This window comes from Meles meles, chromosome 5 (genome assembly GCF_922984935.1).
Source record: "Meles meles chromosome 5, mMelMel3.1 paternal haplotype, whole genome shotgun sequence".
NCBI classification, from domain to species: Eukaryota; Metazoa; Chordata; class Mammalia; order Carnivora; family Mustelidae; genus Meles; species Meles meles.
Window position 1 is genome coordinate 129,713,793 of NC_060070.1, and position 16,103 is coordinate 129,729,895.

The 16,103-nt window shown below is 41.3% G+C and overlaps 1 pseudogene; it reads left to right on the forward strand.

Moving 5' to 3' along the window:
* The first annotated feature begins 9,743 nt into the window (after positions 1–9,743).
* On the forward strand, positions 9,744–11,617 carry LOC123941868 (annotated as a pseudogene).
* The last annotated feature ends 4,486 nt before the right edge of the window (positions 11,618–16,103 follow it).

Here is a 16,103-nt window from a genome sequence, read left to right on the forward strand (position 1 = left end):
TGTCCAATAGAGTGGGGAGAAGATGTAACAGCAATTTATGAAAGCCTCCAAATGGGTACCTGGGATATTGAATCCTAGATCGCCATTATTGCCCCAAGAGGAGGTCACAGACATTAATCTTACCTTGGGATATCAAAATAGACCAATATATGTATCGGCGATCATTCCAGTTGTCTTATCCCTGATGATCAAAGAAGGTTGGTGACCTCTCCTATTAATAATAGTCTGATTAAAGTTCATTTATATTTACTTTCTACTAAAGGAGTCCATGTCAATGAATATTGGAGTCCTAGCTATAGCACAGCAGCACCTCTAGTCCCAAATACAATTAAGACAGATGTGGTCCAATAAGGGAATTTGCCCCTTGTGGGAGGATTGTCTCCTTCTCACCCCAGTGTCCTTATCAATGACTCCCTATGGAATTGTATGGTCCCTTAAGGGGCTGGCAGTCACAAATTGCCCTGGAAGACCTTGCTCCTCTCATCGGAAGTTAAAATAGCAAGTTTCTGATCACCGTACCTTACCACAAACCTCTACTTGGGGAAATGTGCCTCTGGTCTGGCATGGGCAAGGACTTTCAGCACCATCCCTTTTGTTGGTTATTATAAAAGACCAAAAAAATTACGGAAGGTCAGCACCACTTTAAATGACCTAAGAGTTTGGAACGGCTCTTGGATTTATCAGTCCAATCATTATGCATTCACCTTTTCCCTGATGAGAGAAGAATGGGTAAGAGCTTGTGCTAGAGATACTTATGTTTTTGTTATCAGAAAAATGACTTTTGATCATAACAAAAGAGAAATATACTGTCCCAAATGCAAAATGTTCACCTGTGTGGATGAGAATGTTTACACAGACAATTCTATCATTGTCACAGCTAGAAGAGGAATAGGAGTCTGTTCACAGGTGAAACACCACTGTGTTTGGGAAAGCTCTCCAGATAATGCATGTACTTTTAACAGTTTTGAAGGGCTGGGTCCGTAGAACAAAAAGGATTCTTGGGCTGCATGTAGCAGCTGTTTTAGGAATTATAGCCATTACTGCAGTGGCTACCACTGCTGGGATGGCCTTGCATCAGACCATACAAACCACACAATTTGTGTAAAAAGGGCACAAGAATGCTAGCAAAGCTTTGAATCAACAAAGATCAAAGATCAAATGAGTCTCTGAGTTAGAATCAGCCATGATGTATATAGGAGATGACCTTCAAAATATAAAGCTTAGGGTCCACCTTTTATGCGATGGGAATATTTCTTCCTTCTGCATTACATCTCACGAATCGGAACTATTATGGTGCAAGATTTCGCTATCAGCAAACATTATGGCAATGATTTGACTTTGGATATTAAACAGCTTCAAGATACTATTCAGAGCATGAGTTGCTCATCATCACAATCGGTTCCAGGAGTGAGTTTCCCACTAAAGGATTAATGATACCCTGTTTGATTTAAACCCTTTCGGTTGAATCAGACAAACTGATCTTGGCATTATAGGTGGAATGATAATTCTTTTTATTGCTATAATCTTTTTATGTTTAGTCCTCAGATGTGCGCAAAAATCCTTCCAGCAACTACTGGATCGAGAAGTTGCAGAATCGACTTTCCTACTTCTACACAAACAAAAAGTGGGAAATCTAAACATCCCTGAGAATAATAATACTGCTTAAAATATAACCAGTGAGGAATTGTACTGGTCACGCAAGCATGCTTAAAGATGACTTTGAGAAAAACCTGTACTAGCAGCGGGCCTCTGGTGGAGAGGATGATACACGTCCTTGAAGCTGAGCATCTGGGGATACCGGCTTGCTCATGGCCAAACACAGCCCGCTTCATGGAAGGGAGCAGCTGGGAATACCATTCCACCGGGTGGAATGACTATTTCCCTTTTTCTTGTCTCCCCTGCCTCAGAGAAAGCCTGCTGTTAAAGTGTGCTTGCTCAACAAATTCGTGCTGCTGGCCCAGACACACTTTACTCCTCTTCCTTGTTTATAAGACTTGCGATCAACATATGATTCACATTCCTTCTTGTTTACCTACAAGACCTATGACTAATAGAATCTCCTTCTTCTCCTTGTTGGTTATTATCTTGCATCTAATAAATATGGGACTGAGGAGTTTTTGGGTTGACAGTCATTTCAGCTGTTGTCCCCTGCCCACTCACTCTCAACAGCTGACTCATTTGTGCCTCATTCTCCCGTGTGCCATTAGGAAGTGACATGTCCCAACCACAGTTGCCGGGTCATATACTAAGTACAGGTCTCACTTTTAAAGAAACTGCCAACTATTTCTAGAGTGTATGTACCCTACCAGTAAAGAAGTCTGAGTGATCCAGTTTCTCCAAATCCTTGCAGCATTTGGTGCTACCACAATTTTTTGTTTTAGTCATTTTAGTAGGTGTGGAGTGATACCACATTATGATTTCAGTGCATTTATGCATTTCCCTAGTGGCTAATGATACCAAGCTTCTTTTCGTGCGTTTATTTGCCATCTATTAATCCTCTCCACTGTAATGCTAATCATGACTTTTGCCCATTTTCTAATTGGACTTCCTTGTTTTGCTGTGAGATTTTATACATCCTAGATACAAGTCATTTGTCACATACATAGTTTGCAAATATTTTCTCCCAGTCTACACCTTGTCTCTTCATTCTCTCCCCCAAGATTCTTTGGCAAAGAAAAATATTTCACCTGTGGTGAAGTCCAATTCACCAAGTTTTTTCCTTTTATGGATTGTACTTTAGTGTCAAGTCTAAGAACTCTGCATTTAACCCTAGGTCCTGAAGATTTTTTTTTTTTTTTTGGTAAAAGTTTTATAGTTTTACATTTCACATACCAGTCCCTAATCCATTTGAGTTAACTTTTGTATTAGATGTGAGAATTAAGTCAAGGTGGTTCTTTTTTTTTTTTTTTTTTTTTTTACTATGGATGTCTGGTGATTGCAGCACCATTTCTTGAAAAGTTTATTCTTATTTCAATTGCTCTTTCATATTTGTCAAAAATCATCTGGGCATATTTGCGTGGGTCTATTTCTGAGTTCTCTAGTTCTCCATTCTGTGCCATTGATCCATGTATCTGACCCCCCACTGATAATGCTGTCCTGATTACTGTAGCCAGACAATAAACCTAAACACTGGGCAGAGTAATTCCTCCCAGTTTAATCTTTTTCAAAACATTTTAAGCTATTCTGTCCTTTGTCTGTCCATACAGATTTTAAAATAAGCTTGTCTACAAAGGGATCTTGATAGGAATCATCCAAAATCTATAGATCATTGAGAACTGACTCTTTTTACTCTCATGAGTCTTCCAATTCATGAACATGGTATATGTGTCTATATTAGATCATCTTCGATTTCTTTCATCAGCATTTTGCAATTTGCATTTTGCCATTTTCAATGCACAGATCCTGTATATGTTTTACTACGCTTATACCTAAATACTCATTTTCTTTTGAGTGACTGTAATTCACTTTGAAGTGACTGAATTCATTAATTAATTCAAGGAGGGGTTTTGTGACTTCATTTAGAGTTACTACATAGGTAATCATGTCATCTATAAAAAACAGTTTTATTCTATTACAATCTAAATGCCCTTTGTTTTCTTATTTCCTCATTACACTGGCTAGAACTAGTATCACTGTTTGTAGTTGTAGTTGATAGGTCTCCCAAATCTCTCCTTAAAAAAAAAAAGTTTTTTAGAATAGTTTTAGATTTACAGAAAAGTTGTAGAGATAGTACAGTTTCCCTTAACATCTTACCTTAATGTACATTTGTCACAACTAATGAATCAATACTGATACATCATTAAAGTCCATAATTCATTCATGTTTTCTTAGTTTTTACCTATTGTTCTTTTTCTATTCCCAGATCCTAGTCAGCACAAAAACATATTTAGTCTGCACATTTAGACATCAGGTTTATCTTAGCTATGACAGTTTTTCAGATTTTCTTTTCTTTCCTTTTGATGACAGGTTATGGACTTTTGGAAGAAAGATCACAGAGTTACCTCTGAGTGCCATTCACATCAAAACATATCAAGGATACATGCTATATCAACACGATATATTATTTTTGATGCTGACCTTGGTCACCTGACCGAGGTAATATTTGTCAGATTTCTGTGCTGTAACTCTCCCACTCCAACAATGAGAAACTTGTTCCCACCATCCACCTACTTAATTGTTCATTAGTAATATTACTTTGAATCAAGAGAGATATGGAGAAAGTCCCTCAGACCCCTTGATACTCAAACCAGGCAACCAATGCCTAGTTACAATTCCTCAAACGAAATCCCCTTGATTTTCCCAGTTTGATTTAATTATCTGAGGCCACTTAGTAACCTCAGAAGTGAGCATACTTACACCTAATGTTGAAATTGGAAAGTTTGTGTGGATGGTAACATTCACATTTTTTGACATTTCCAAAAAATTCACACAATTTCTTGTCCAGTTATAAAAGTCTGAAACTTCAAAGAAATAAAACTGCTCCCTTCCCCCTGTAAAATCACCTTTGTGGTTTCTTATAACTTACAGTCAATTGTGCTTATGTGGGTGTCCAGAGAGCCTAAAATTCCCTTATTTCTTATTCTGTGTAAGGCTATGTTTGAAGATCCCATGCCTCAAAGAGAACTAGAACAGATACAATGCCAAGCAGCAATCCTGGCCAAGGGCCTCCCTCTTGAGAATGTAATGCTGCATGACCACACTGCCCACCAGGATGGAACATAAGGCATACCATGGGACATGGGACATTCTCCCGAGAGAAGACCCTTGAGTCCAGTCAAGTGAACCAACAGGTCAGGAAGTTCTGTTAGCTCTTAAGAGTTCTCCTGGTGAAAGTATTCTCAAAAAGTGTACCAGCCCTTTTATCTTTCCACATCATGTCTCAGAAGGAGAGTTGTTTAAGTGCACTTTCAAGCTGTTAAAAGGGTGGAACAACAGAGGCATCTGTATCTGGGATCTTTATCCTGAAAGTGAAGGGCAGAAAGTTGTCACTACTGAGATGAAAAAGTAAATGGGTTGAAGCACTGGAAGGCTAGTGCCTTCCTACTCTTTCGTGGAAGAAAAGGTCAAGGTGTGAATGCTGACAGACATCCAGGGGACTGGAGATGTACCCTTTGAGGAGAAAACTGCAAATAGCCATTTCCTCCTCTAAACTTGAAGATAGGCATTTTCTTTCTAAACCCAAATTAAAACTCATTCTGCTCCTCTAATTTCTAACATACCCTCAGAACATTCTGAAGTTTTTGGAAAATCACAGCATAAACCTTAAGAGCACTTACAAAGTTCTGAGCTCAGAATTTCAAATGAGCTTCTTAGGGTGTTCTCCCTGCTGTGGGGTTGAGGTCAACTACATGGCTATTGCAATGGGAAACAGAAGAATATAGCACAGCAGCCAGAAGGAATTGACTTAGGGAGGTTGCTCTTTGCTCTGTGGTGCTAGATGAGGAAAAGGAATGGGTAAACTGTATTCAACCTTCGGGGTTTGGGCATTTTGCCACCTCAGCCACCACAGTGTTCGCAACAGCCACACCCGTGCCTCCCTGATTGACCTCCACAGGGGGCCTGTGCATAAACTTAGATAGTGACAGTTCTGTCTTGGACAACATTCCAGAGAAGTCAGGCTTGAGATCATCAAAAGCATTGGTAATTCCCCAACTGCCAAGAACAGACCCCACAGTGCCATTTTCTTTGTTGTTCATTGCTCCTGGCTTTGTTCATTCACTTAAGCTTGACATGTGTAAGCTCACTGTTCACCTGGAAGAAAAGCAGAGCAAGCCCTAGGGTCCAGATGGTGGGCCAGTCCCTCAGGTCTGCACTGGTTCCCTGTGGAATTACCCAGGACTGTGGCATCACAAAGTCCTCTGTCCATGAGGCAAGGCTGCTTCACAGAGGTTCAGACAAGGCCCAGGCCAGTATCACTTTTTGAGTCTTCAGCGTTAATAAAAAAAAAAATTAAGAAATACTAACATTATGGTATATTTTAAAATTTTGTATTTAACAAATGGATGCTTTAAAAAATGCCATGCTATTTGGTGTTACCCCAAGTTAACTATAGGATTTATAACTAAGGCATTATTATATGGCTTCTTTTATGGGACATGAGCTTAAATTTTATAATTAAAGTACTGTCCATCTTTTCAGTGGATCTATCTCTGTGACTTTGACATTAGAAAATAATGTCAACAGTTGACATTTGAGGAAGGGGTCCCCAGTCACAGGCTCTCTTGCCTGGCATCCCAAGGCCTGGAAACTGTACCAGGTCCCCAAGTACCCTGACATCAGCTCCTATCAGTCACCTGGGCCCTGGAGGGAGGTGTGCAGTTGTATGTGACAGGTCAAAATGGAGGGACCCTTTATCACTGAAAAAATGAGCAAAGGAGAAGCACAAATGCCTTTTTCAAAGAAGGTTCCTGGATGATGTGGAGAAAGTGGAGACTTTGGGCACTATTGGCACAGCACTGTGAGAAACAGTATGATGTGTCCTCAAAAAATTCAATATACAATTATTCTATGATCCAGGAATTTCACTTCTGTGTATGTACCCAAAAAAATTGAAAACAGACTTGGGGCGCCTGGGTGGCTCAGTGGTTTAAGCCGCTGCCTTTGGCTCAGGTCAGGATCTCAGGGTCCTGGGATCAAGTCCCACATCGGGCTCTCTGCTCGGCAGGGAGCCTGCTTCCCTCTCACTCTCTCTGCCTGCCTTTCTGCCTACTTGTGATCTCTGTCTGTCAAATAAATAAATAAAATCTTATAAAAAAATTGAAAACAGACTCAAAAAGGGATCTGCACACCCTTGTTCACAGAAGTATCGTTCACAGCAGCCAAGAAGTGGACGTACCCCACATGCCCTCAGAAGGATAACTGGACAAAATGTGGTGTGTATAGACCATGGAATATTATTCAAGCTTAAAAAGGAAGGAAGTTCTGACAGATGCTACAACATGGATTGGACCTTGAGGACATTATGCTCAGTCAACAAAGCCAGTCACAAAAGGACAAAGACTGTATGATTCCACTTATATGAGGGACCTGGAGTAGTCGAATTCATATTAACCGTAGAATGAAGAAATGAAAGTGGAACTGGGGGGCTACTGGGGACTGGGGGAAGGGAGGGAGTTAGTGTTCAATGGGCACAGTGTTTAATGAGTTTCAGTTTGGGAAAATGGGAAAGTTCTGTGGCTGGATGGTCGTGATGGTTACCCAACAGGGTGGATGTATTCAATGACACCAAACTGTATACTCTCCCTCCCTCTCTTTTATCAATCAGTTAGAAAAAGAGAGTTCTCACTCAAGGTATGCAAAAAAATAGTCTGGTTTCATTTCATTTACTCCAGCTGATTGCAGGCAGCTTTCTGCTCAAAATACACTACGTCGTCTTGAGCAAACAGAGCCCAGCCAATCTCCCAGTCAGGAGTCCCCCTTTTTCGTGCCCACCTCCGGTTCAGGTCTCCCTGCCTCTCCCCCCACACTCAACTAGCTGCTGCCGGCCAGATCATTCTCTGGCCCAGGCCTTCCGTTGTTTTTACCATAAACATTCATAGCACAGTTTCGATGAAATTGCCAGGAATCAGCTAAGGTTCTGGGAAGACAGAACTGAACAGTGTTCCAGCCTTCACAATTATGTTATTCCACTGATGGAAAACAATGACCTGGAATTAAGCCCAGACTAAAGACGGCTCCAGCCCTTCCTGCTCTGTTCCCTGTCTCTTCTCCGTCTGTCCCTTCTGTGACCATTTGATGGATATTCTCTCTCCTCACCTTTGTCCCTGCCCATCATGAAGCTTAGAATGCCCTCTCTGTTCAGCTCACCAGCCTTTCCCTTGAGTTTGAGTTTAACGTTGTCAAAACACAAAAACTCAACCAAGTAAATCTGAAGCTCTAATCAGCCTTCTGAAATGATTCGTGAATCAGTAGCACCCCATGTAGCACGTAGAGGGGTGCTCTAAGAAGTTCTGCAAAATGGAAGGTTTTTGTAGAAAGAAGGTGGGGCAAGAAAGTGCTAGCAAAAGATAAAGATTGTTCTGGGCAAGACCTCTTGGTCTTGGGAAAAGCAAGGAGTCTTATCAAGCAGGTAAGCTCATCCTGCTCTGGGAATGGAGAACCCCTTTGCCAGACTACCCTGGATGGAAAATTTTCTGACTGGCCTGATAAGACAGTATTTCTGGTGAGGGTTGAAACCATAACTAAGTTAGGTATTAAGCCCGGATTTGGGGACTCAGGCGAAGTGATGACGTTGGGGCCTGTGGTTTTCTTTAAATAAGCTCCATCCTCCTCTCTTGTTAAGTTTGAGTCCCAGCTCTGCCACCAACCAACTCTGTGATCTCAAGAAAAGTTCATAAACCTTTTTGTCCTAAATTCTTCATTTGTAAAATGAGTATAACGTTGGGGAGTCCGGGTGGCTCAGTCGTTAAGCATGTGCCTTCGGCTCAGGTCATGATCCCAGGGTCCCGGGATCGAGCCCCATGTTGGGCTCCATGCTCAGTGGGAATCCTGCTTCTCCCTCTCCCACTCCCCCTGCTTGTGTTCCTGCTCTCACTGTCTCTCTCTGTCAAATAAATAATTAAAACCTTACCAAAAAAATGAAGATAATGGTTCTGGTTTTGCCTGTGGCCTAGAGCTGTTATAAAAATCAAATACACAAATGGATCAAAAGTGGTTTCTGAATTGCTAAAGTACTCTATATCTATTCAGTTATCATGTGCTACATTGTAGCATTGCATTACATTTATTACATTGTATTACATTGTAATACATTGTATTGCATGTAGACTTGCTTTTCTTTCATATGTTGTTAACCCCTGGCAAACGGGACCATGTCAGAATTCTCTCCATGTTCCTCAGTTGCTAGTGCATTTCAACAATGCTTCAGCTTCCACCAGAGGGCCAGGCTACAGGGTTGCCCAGCTCCAGGGACGACATACCTGTCACACTCAGTATGGATGGCTTGCTCTGGAGCTTTGCAAACTAATGAGACCCTTCCCCTCCTCCCCCACCCCCAAGCAGGAGAGGATCCTAACATCTCAGAAAATGAGTTGTCCTTGCTCTGCCACAATGTAAGTTATACTGAATTTTTAAACCATTTTTAAACCGGTGCTGGGAAGGGTGTATTTTAGAAGTGGGTGTAGAGAGCACAACAAGCAATGACTCACGGCATTTAGGCCCCTGTTGATACTGACATCAGGGAGCAGAATGGCCATGCTCAGCCCCGCAGGGACATGGGGCAGCTCCAGGACCTGGGTCTGCACCTCCTTTACACAGGGTGTGAGAACCCCATCTGCTGATGTGTCCTGGGCCCCATCTGTTCTCATTCTAAAACAGAGCAGGTGTAACTAGGCAGCCATGACCCGGGACCGAAGAAGACAAAGGTCTTATTCAACACTCTAGCCATGCACAGTGACTTGTTCCTCAAGACAGAGTTACAGATGGAGGTGTTTTGGAGGACTCCTACCATGTTTTTGTCCAATGAAACCAAATTAACTAATATCGTCACTATATTTAATAAACATAAAACCTTATGTTATGTTTATGCTTAAAAATTTGGTTCCTCGTATGTTAGTCTAAAATAAATTCCAAAATAGATTAATATAAAAAATAAAACTACTAAAACTCTAAAGAAAAATATAGGTGAATATTTATATAATTTTAGGGCGAAGAAGACTCTCTATGCATGACAGTATAAGAGAAGGAGAAGATATAAAGAAAAGGTGGAAAGATTGACTATAAAAATGTATTTATGCCCCTTCCTCTTCCTGTGCTGGTTCGCCATGGCGGCCGTGAAGACCCTGAACCCCAAGGCCGAGGTGGCTCAAGCCCAGGCGGCGCTGGCGGTGAACATCAGTGTGGCCCGGGGCCTGCAGGACGTGCTGAGGACCAACTTGGGGCCTAAAGGCACCATGAAGATGCTCGTTTCAGGAGCTGGAGACATCAAGCTCACTAAAGATGGCAATGTGCTGCTTCATGAAATGCAAATTCAGCACCCAACAGCCTCCTTAATAGCCAAAGTAGCAACAGCCCAAGATGACATAACTGGTGATGGTACCACCTCCAATGTCCTAATCATTGGCGAGCTACTGAAGCAGGCGGACCTCTACATTTCTGAAGGTCTTCATCCCAGAATAATAACAGATGGATTTGAAGCTGCAAAGGAAAAGGCACTTCAGTTTTTGGAACAAGTCAAAGTAAGCAAAGAAATGGACAGGGAAACGCTTATAGACGTGGCCAAAACATCTCTGCGTACTAAAGTGCATGCTGAACTTGCTGATGTCCTAACAGAGGCTGTAGTGGACTCCATTTTGGCCATTAAAAAACAAGATGAACCTATCGACCTCTTCATGGTTGAGATCATGGAGATGAAACATAAATCTGAAACTGATACAAGCTTAATCAGAGGTCTTCTTTTGGACATAGGGCACGGCATCCTGATATGAAAAAAAGAGTGGAAGATGCATACATCCTCACTTGCAATGTGTCATTAGAATATGAAAAAACAGAAGTGAATTCTGGCTTTTTTTACGAGAGTGCGGAAGAGAGAGAGAAGCTTGTAAAGGCTGAAAGAAAATTCATTGAAGATAGGGTTAAAAAAATAATAGAATTGAAAAAGAAAGTTTGTGGTGATTCAGATAAAGGATTCGTTGTTATTAATCAAAAGGGAATTGACCCCTTTTCCTTAGATGCTCTTGCAAAAGAAGGTATAGTAGCTCTGCATAGCGCTAAAAGGAGAAATATGGAAAGGCTGACTCTTGCTTGTGGTGGAGTGGCTCTGAATTCCTTCGATGACCTAAGTCCTGATTGTTTGGGACATGCAGGACTTGTCTATGAATATACATTGGGAGAAGAGAAGTTCACTTTTATTGAGAAATGTAACAATCCTCGCTCTGTCACATTATTGATCAAAGGATCAAATAAGCACACACTCACGCAAATCAAAGATGCAATAAGAGACGGCCTGAGGGCTGTTAAAAATGCTCTTGATGATGGCTGTGTAGTTCCAGGAGCAGGTGCACTGGAAGTGGCAATGGCAGAAGCCTTGATTAAGTACAAGCCCAGTGTAAAGGGCAGGGCCCAACTGGGGGTTCAAGCATTTGCTGATGCATTGCTCATTATTCCCAAGGTACTTGCTCAGAATTCTGGTTTTGACCTTCAGGAAACACTAGTTAAAGTTCAAGCAGAACATTCGGAATCAGGTCAACTTGTCGGTGTGGACCTGAACACAGGTGAGCCAATGGTAGCTGCCGAAGTAGGCATGTGGGATAACTATTGTGTAAAGAAACAGCTGCTTCACTCCTGCACTGTGATTGCCACTAACATCCTGGTTGATGAGATCATGCGAGCTGGAATGTCTTCTCTAAAAGGTTGAATCTGAAGCTTCCTTCACGTCATCTGAATCATGAAGACTATAGAGTAATCCTAAGAATATAGCGACGGAATTTTTGTCCAAGCTTCAAATAATTTTCAAAAGCATTTTCTTTTCCCATATGAAAAAAGAACACTGACACTTAACTTCTGAAGTTCTGAAATTACAGTGTTTTTTAAAATTGCACTGTGCAGTGTACACCCATCAAGCAGGCCGTTTTTACCCAACGAGAAGGATGTTTGCTTTAGCTTCAGTGATACAAAATTCCCATGTTAGTTAAGTATATGTTACCTACCTTGTTATTAAATGTAACTTGAAAAACCCACAAAAACAAGTATTTATGGACATTGAACAAAGCCTATGTGATATTTGGTTAAGTGAAATGTGTGTAGGTAGGACATTGCTAGCTACTTTAGGGGTAAAGTTATGAAGTTCCAGAAACTGTTTCTTTTGTGTATTTTTTTCTCCCAATCCTATTTAAGTTGAAATCAACTAAGATGAGTATTGATAGTAATCTCGTTTGCAGGACATGGCACAAGAATGGTCTCTTCTTTCTCAATATCTGGGAAAATGAAGGAGATGAGGTGTTCAGAAAAGCTGTTCTGGATGAAAACAGTTTTAAGAGACAAAACAATGAAATTTGATAACAAACCCTTGAATGGATTCTCATGAGAAGAAAATAGCTATAAAAGACATTTCCAGGGATGCCTGGGTGACTCAATTAGTTGAGCGACCAACTCTTGATTTCAGCTCCGGTTATGATCTCAGGATCCTGGGATCGAGTGCCACGTCTTTGGGCTCTGCACTCCCCGAGGAGTCTGCTTGAGGATTCTCTCTCTCCCTCTGCCCCTCTGCCTGCTCGTTCTCTCTCAAATAAACAAATAACTAATCTTTTTAAAGAAAAGATATTTCCAGGACCATAGGGAAATTTGAATGTGGATTAGATATGATGAACTAATTGTTCATTTGGTAAGTGTGAAAATGGTATTTAATTATGAAGGAAAATGTCTTTTTCTTTAAGATTTTATTTATTTGAAAGAGAAAGAGACAGCATGAGAAACAGCACAGGCAGGGTGGAGGGGCAAAGGGAGAGGGAGAAGCAGGATCCCCGCTGATCTGGGAGCCTGACATGGGGCTCAATCCCAGGACCCTGAGATCATGACGTGGGTCTAAGGCAGACCCTTAACTGACTGAGCCACCCAGGTGCCTGGAAAATGTCTTTTTTTTTTTTTAAATAAATGCATACTGAAGTATTTAGGAGTAAAAGTCATAATGTATTCACTGATTTTTGGTTTTTTTTTAAGGCAAAGTCTGATCCCTGTTAAGGTTTTTCAATTCTAGACTTTCGTGTGTGTGTGTGTGTGTGTGTGTGTGTGTGTGTGTGTGTGTGTGTGTGTGTTTTAGTATCTATTTCTCTATTGGGTTTTCACATCTGTTCATTCATTATGCCATGTATTCCTTAAATCTTTTAATGTTTTTATAAGTTATATTGCCATCTTCGGCTGTTAATTTCAACATTTGTATGATTTTTGTGTCTGTTTCTTTTGCGGCTTTTTCCCCCTGGCTGTGGGTCATATTTACTTACACTTTCATATACTTAGTAATTTTTTACTAGTAATAATTTACACCATGCTGGACATGGTGGGTTATGTTGCCTTCCTTCAAATACAGTTGAGTTTTGTTCTTACTTGGTGGCTCAGTTTGATGCTGCTGAGGTTAATTAAGCTTTATTAGCAAGGGTCTAGAGTAGCCCTTATTCTTGGGATATATTAGCCCTAGTCCTAAGGTCTGGGATTCCTGGACTCTCCATCAGATGCCCAAGTTGTTCAGCAGGGGTTTCTTAACTCTAAAAGGTCAGAAGTCTAACAATGCAGTCTAACTGCATTGCAGCACCATGCAATCTGGAATCTTTGTTCAGCCCTCATGACCCTGTCTGTTCCCTGCCAAATCTCCCAGAATCTCATCTCATCTTGCAGCTCACTATTCAGTTAGACTCAAGGAAACTCCTCTCCTCTGTTTTGGGGCTACTTTTCTGTGTTTCTCCCTTTTCTGTGGCACCATGTCCTCCAATTGCAACTGCTCCAGTAACCTTAGACTCTGATCTTTGTTCACTCTACCCAGTGACACGACTCCTTTCTGTTTGGGCTCCCCTTCCCAGTGCTACAGTTTAGAAAGTGCACTCAGGTCGAATATAGACCCCATCTCATGTGTTGCCCATCTTTCAAAGATCACAGCCTTGCACTGTCCAGCCAGTTCCTGAAAGCAGCTAGTTCATATATATTGTCCAGTTTTATGGTTAACTACAATGGGAGTACAAATCTAATACTTGTTACAGCACCTTGCCTAGAACTAGAAGTGACATCAACTTGCTTATTAATCTCTGAACTTCTGGCTCATCAACGCCCGTGGCATGAGGCTTTGGGCTAGATCAGTGGTTCTCAAACATTAACAACACTTGGAGGGGCCTCATCCTCAGAATTGCTAAGGTCTGGCATGGAGTGTGCAGGAATTTACATTTTGGGACACCGAGGTGGCTCACTCAGTAAAGAGTCTGACTTTTGATTTTGGCTCAGGTCATGATCTCAGGGTTGTGGGATCGAGGCCTGCACTGGGCTCCCCACTCAGTGTGGAGTCTGTTTATCCCTCTCCCTCTGCTCCTATCCCTGCTCATGTGTGCTCTGCCTCTCTCTCTCAAATAAATAAATAATCTTAAAAAAAAAGAGAGAGAATGTACATTTCTAACAAATTCCCAGGTGATTGCAATGTTGCTTATACAAGACCACACTCTGAAGAACCACTGGACTAGATCTGTTGGGGGCCACTGAGGCCCTGATAGATGGCCAACCCTCTCAGGGTTAAGGCATGGTTTGCATGGCTTCTGCCATCTCTGCTGACCTGATAACTCTCCCTTAGACTAGATACCCCTGACCCACTCTCCTGGGCTAGAGACTTGGGAGCATAAAAACTTCAGGGCCCTGGCTCCACATGAACAAGCCTGAAAAAATCATCAGTTATCTCTAGACTCCAGGTAACAAAGACTAGATAACTTAAAAAACAAAACAAAACAAAAAAAAAAAAATCACCATGTTCCTGCCTTCTCAGGACATGAAGAACCTACTCGTATCTTGTAATCAGACCACTAAGTCCTTGCCTGTTTTATGGCCACATCAGAATGTAGTGTGCCTTAAATATAAATTTTTCCTATTGTACTACTAAAGGTTAAGAACAATGATTAGCGCTACACTTCCTCTATATATAACTACTTATTACTAATCTGTGTTTGTTCCCTTTTATTCCAAACCTTCTGTACTGACATAACCCTAGACAGTGCTTATATAAGAAGCGTACCAATCAAATAAACTAGAGATGCCTGATTGCTGAGGACAACCTGTTGAGCAGCTCTCTCATTCCTCGCGCTGACACCATCCATCATTTGGGGACCCCTGGACTTCTGAGGCTGGACCCCGGCAGCTTATACAAGACCACACTCTGGAGAACAACTGGACTAGATCTACATGTTTCAACCCTGATAGTACATAAAGGTTTTTAAAAATACCCCAATGTTGAGGCATATACCTAAAATAATTAAACAAAAATTCCCAGTGGAAGCTAGGCTTGGGATATTTGTTCGTTTTAATAGACCTATCTTTACAACTGTTCCATCCATCCTCACTTGTCCAGGAGGCCTAGGAGAACTAATTTTATGTGCAAACTTCAAGGTACATATCATTGTTTTCTTTTCATTAATTTAATTATATTGGTTGTTAAAACTATATTTATGATAAAAATTCAAACACTGCAAAGGAGTACACTGAAGAAAAGTAAAATATCCTGGCCTAGATAGGATGACTAGCTCCCCAGGAGATTTTTCCTATGTGGCCAATGTGAAGAACCCCTAAGCTAGATGTTTCTAGTGGCCATTCCGGTGCTGACTCTCTAGAATTCCATGATATACAGAGGGGAACTTGCAAAGTAATGGAGGGACAAGGACATTATTCACCTGGGGGAGGGAAAACAAAATGGCAGGACAAGGAAGTCTTGCCAAGTAGAATTCCCAACTCCAAAAGCTGGGACACATGAGCACCTCTGCAGAGATGACATCTGAGAGAGGACTCTAAAAACTGCACCAATTCCAATTAGGCAGGAGGTCCTCACACTCGTAAAGCTGTATGCCTGGTGTATAATTCTGCCCATATTCAGAGCTATTTTTCAGTCCAGGCAACACTTTCTCTACCTACAATATGAGTCTCCAGTGTAAAAGTTGGATTTGTTCTCTTGAATAAACTCTTATGCAGTTATAGAAATTTTTTGAACTAGAAAAATCTTTGGGTATTACAGAGTCAATATTTTTATGGCTTAGATACATTATTTAGCAGTTTATAAAGCACTTTCACATACATATTTCACTACTTTACAGATGTTCTGTGTTTTGTGACTATAAGCCAAGCCGATATTATCTTTTATAAGGTTCAGAACAGTTATATGACTTAGGAAGGCTTCCTTAATGGATCAGAGGCATAGCCTGGACTTTCAAGCTGATTGACTCTCTCCAAGCCCCGGGCCATCCCACAAAACAACAGCTCTGGGTTTACATGCAAAGTGAGCCAAGGAGGAAGTAACCACAGATCTTCATAGTCCTACTACACTTTTCACTTCCTTTCTTATTCCGACAGCACTGGCAGAGGTCCTCATGAGCAGCTCAATGAAGGTGTGGGAAAAACCCAAGCTTTGATTGTATCAGTCAGGATAAGCT